Source organism: Lathyrus oleraceus, chromosome 2 (assembly GCF_024323335.1).
Source record: "Lathyrus oleraceus cultivar Zhongwan6 chromosome 2, CAAS_Psat_ZW6_1.0, whole genome shotgun sequence".
Classification (NCBI taxonomy): domain Eukaryota; kingdom Viridiplantae; phylum Streptophyta; class Magnoliopsida; order Fabales; family Fabaceae; genus Lathyrus; species Lathyrus oleraceus.
In genome coordinates, this window is record NC_066580.1 from 256,492,882 (window position 1) to 256,497,816 (window position 4,935).

The following is a 4,935-nucleotide window of genomic DNA, read 5'->3' on the forward strand; positions in this document are numbered from 1 at the left end:
TTTTGCATGCTTGCATATGATGATTTCAGCAGACTTTATACACGATTTGGAATTGGATTGCATCACTCTTGAGGCCCAAATGATTGCCCATGCACCCATGCAAGAAAGTTGCTACTTTTGTCCAATTTTCAAGTGGTGTAAATATCAAACACATTGCCTATTTAGAAAAGCTTAAGGCTTCAGATTCATCATCAACACCTTGCCAAAGCTTTGCTAGACCATTGCAAACCCTCACTGCCATAGAATTTTCTGAGATTTCTCTTAAAATCGAGCTTGAACTTCACCATCTGTTTGGAAGTTCAAACTCCAGAAATCCACTCCCATTTTCATTCCATTTGGTTTCTTCAAGCAAGAGGAGGAGAAAGCAATCAAATCCAGATCAAGATCAAGTGAAATTGGATCAACTCGAAGGTGATTTTTCAAAAACTTCTCCTCTTCAATTCTCTCTCAATTCTCCACTGTTCTCGTTGATTTTTGGTTGTCTGAAGTCCTACCAATGTAGGCAACAAGATTGAGTTGCTTTGAGGTCAAATCGAAGCAACTCAGTTCATGATCCTCAAAATTTAACTCCCTGTATCTTCTCATATACTTGGAGTTAGAAAAAATTGAGGTCAGATTCGAGCTCCTGAGCATTTTTTCTTTAAATCCATGTCTTGCTTTTTCATTTTGGTGATGGTTGAAGGTGGACCAGTCCGGTGAGGTCCACCGGAGAAGAAGACTGGAGCTCTGGCTCCGGCGATGTGTTGGAAGCATCTCAACCATATGATCCATTTAAATTGTTTTAATCCTCTGCATTGGTTTTGATTACCACGCGGGCTTCTCAGTTGACTAGGGTCTATGTGGAATGTGCATGCTGAACCATCTGATTTGCCACTTCAATTAATGAGGGAGATCAGATGGTCCACATTTTTTTGAATTTCTATTAATTTCTTTTATTTGCATTGTTTTCATTAATTCATATTAATTTCATTATTGATCCAAAAAATATGGGACTTTCACCAAAAAAATTCAAATATTTTTCTCTTTCATTTTCTGAATTAAAATTATTTTTTAATCAATATTGATATTTTTCATGATTTAATTGTTTTTGTGTATATTTTAAATTGTTTAAAAATACTTTTAACTTTTCAAAAATAGTGAAAAAATTTCTCCAAGGTCCTTTGATCTAGTTTGACCTATGATAAATCTCTTGGCCATTTATTTGGTGTTTTGAAGAGGTTTTAGGTTTTTGATAAAACATAATTTAATTTAATGCATTTTTAATTTGTTCAATTGAAAATAAATTGTGTTGAGCCCTTTTTATTGACTTGTGAAGTTTGACTATGTGTTTGGGCCTTGGTCAAGGTTGATTTGAATTTTGTTGGATTAAAATCATTGGATTTAGGAGATTGATGAAATTTACATTTCATCTCCCAAAATGAATGAATGATTTTAATTTGATAAAACTCCTCCCATGACCAATTTGTGTTTGTCTCATCTCCCATCCCTCTTCATCTTATATCCCTTTCTATCCCATGCCTCTCATTGGCCAATGACATCTCAATATCCTAAGGCTAATTGGTTCATGAATCAATACAAGTATGGATGAGATTAGGTCCACCCTTTGATCATTTTCTTTTTGTATGTGGTATGTTTTAGGAGTATGATTCATTATACCATATCTCTAACATGCATTAACACCAAGATTTCTATTGCCCGACCTCAGATAGTTGTGATTTCTACATAAGTCCATTTACGATTGCTTAATATAATGCTAAATTTTGACCCAAAGGCGTATCATTATAGTAAGTGAGATTGTAAGTCTCCCCCTTTCATGGTATTGTGTGGAAACTTGACCTTTTTTCCTTCTTTTGGAAGATGTCTTGGTTCAAGGATCCATGCTTATGAATAGAGGGTTGAGTGTTCTCCAAAGAATGACTTAAACAATTGAAAAGCAAAACTCCACTAACATTTGACTAACTTTTTAATTTCAAGTTATTTACTTTATGCACTTTAAATTTAAGCCATTTATCATTTGCCATTATACATATCATTAAACCTATTTATTTTAATGTCATTTTCCCTTTTGCTTACTTAAGCCATATATTGTGATTGTATATATTTGTTGGTGTATCTTGTTTGTGCTTGTGGTCTTAGGACCTTAAAATACATAATAAACAACAAAAACCCCTAAAAAAAGTTTGTGTGTACTGTTGGATTGGGTCCGAGCTTTGGACTTAGAACTAGGCAACATTCCCTATGCAAAAGGACTTGGTCAATGCCAACATTTCTGAAACCAAGTCATTTTGATGTGAGCTTTCATCTGATGCAAGTATTAGAATCCATTTTAGTTCATCTGCTATATGGTCTTGATGGAAATGTTAGTTTGAACCTGTGTGTAATGGCTTATTTTGAGCCATTCAAGGTGTATGTCATCTGATACATGAGGAAGATTATGAAGAAGACTATGAAGTTGCTAGATTGGATGTGGCTATCTTTATTTGATGCCTTGCTCTTCATCTTGTTTTCTTATTGATATTCTTGATTTTAAAGTCCAAAGGAAAATTGGGTTTCTATATGACATTCTTTTCTATTGGATTGCATCCCATTGGTCAGATCTTTTCAACTCTTAACTTTTAAATTTTTGCTTAGGATTAGTCTCTTCATCTCTTACCACTTCTTAAATTTCAAATCTCTCCCTCTTTTCAAAACTTTCTTTGCTTGTGATTTCTAACTTAGACTTTATTGCAAATTAGAAACCTTGGCCTTATGCCATTGCATTTTTAAACTCTTTTCTTAAATCAAACTTGTAAATGAATCTAGCCATGTTGACTTAAAATTTCAAAAGACAAAAAGAAATAACACTCGTTAAAACTCTTTTTAGGGCTTTTGTGCCTCTTTCAAACTTAAGCTTTTGTTAAAAAAATACACTCATTTTGAAATTGTTACCACGAACTACGAGGTTTTGATCCCTCATTTTTATGTTGGTACGTAGGCACAAGTCCGAAGGTCTTGTCAAACACAAAAAATATAATTAATGAATTCTTTTTCTCATCCCTAGACTCTATTTATTGCACACATTTTTAAACCAAAACATATACACACATAAAAAGGGCTCCCTAGGAGTACCTATGACACTTTGGGTGCTAATACCTTCCCTCTGTGTAACCAACCCCCTTACCTGTAATCTCTGGCATTTTATTAGTTTTGATTTGAAAACTTCTTATCTTTGGGTTTTGTTCGTAATTTTCCCTTTTCCTTTGGAAACAATAAAAGCGCGGTGGCGACTCTGGTTTTATTGAGGTTAAGTTTATCCATAGCTTAATAGTCATGAATTTACCGCTACAGAAATTAAGTGGCGACCCTGCTGGCGAGTATTCCTCAGTGGGTTTAGCCTACTTTTTATGTGTATATAATTCTATATTTGATGTTTGTATATTTGTATGTGTGATATAATCTGCTTGTTGTTCTTGGTGATCTCTGAGTGGTGAGATAAGTTCTAACCCGAATGGTGAGTTTAATTAAGGCAGGAGGATGGTATAGTCATGTTCGACTTGTGTGGAGTAGTCCTTAACAAGTTGGCTTGAGACCCATCTATTAAGTGGAGACCCTTTTGGAGTTATGAATGTCACACAAGTCATTTGTGGTTAGGCATTACTTTCTCTAATTGAGATCCAAGAAGCTGAGAACCGTAGAACATTTAAACCAACTTGGCCTATTTAGGACGTAGTGCGGAGACTGTTCAGGTGTAGACTTGATAACAGTTGTTACGCGATACTACACTCAGACGAGTTTCTCTTGAGAATATTATGGGTTGATGAGTCAGTCATCCTAACCTATAATATCCGATAGATGTAATTAAGACTCAGGGAACTTTTTAGAACTTGATCTATAGGTTTTATCCTTAGTACACTCCTTTGGGATGGTTCTTAACCCGACTCCATGCTCGTGACTCATGACTAACCCTTAATTCTTGGTTTATCCAATCAAGTCTTGTCAATAGTAATGGAACTTGGGTCTTGATAAGGTGAAAACCATAATCCACCAAAATGGATGATTGATCTTGGAAATGACTTGATTCATCCCTTGACCTTTGTTTGTTTTCCTTGTGTGTGATCCCTTATTTGTGATTGTTGCATTCATGCATTCATGCACATCATAACATTCATCACACGAAAAAATAGCTTCAAGGAACTAAGGTTTTATTGGCAAATATTTTCAGACCATGGATTATGGACGAAGGAACACTAAGAAGTACAATTTCAGATGTCCCGACTTGAAAAAGTTAAGGAAGTTATCATCTTTTGTATTAGATCCCTTGGACTTCAAACAACGTCATGGGATGTTTCTATCTGTGTTGTCTGCTAATGTAGTTGAAGGACTCTTGAGTGTGTTGGTTCAGTTTTATGATCCTCTCTGTCGTTGCTTCACTTTTCCTCGATTATCAGCTCATGCCTATGTTAGAGGAGTATGCCTATCTCTTGGGAATACCTGTTTCTGACAAGGTGCCTTTTAGTGGATTGGAAGAGATTCCTAGATCTCATCTTATAGCTGAAGCTCTTCATCTGAAGAAGTCTGAGATTGAGGCTCATTGGGTGAAGAAAGGAGGAATATTTGGGTTGACTTCTGAGTTCCTTATTGGGAAAGCTACTTCCCTTTGCTCAAGTCGGTAGTGTGGATGATTTTGAAGCTATCTTTGTGTTTCTGATCTATGGTTTGGCTTTGTTCCCTAACATTGAAGGTTTTGTTGATGTTAACGCCATTAGAATCTTCTTGATTGGGAATCTTGTGCCTACTCTGTTAGGTGATATGTACTTCTCTTTGCATCTCAGGAATTCTAATGGTGGTGGAACTATTGTGTGTTGTGTTCCTCTTCTGTACAAGTGGTTTATTTCGCACTTGCCTCAGACGCCTGCTTTTATGGAAAACAAACAATGTCTACGGTGGTCTCAGAGA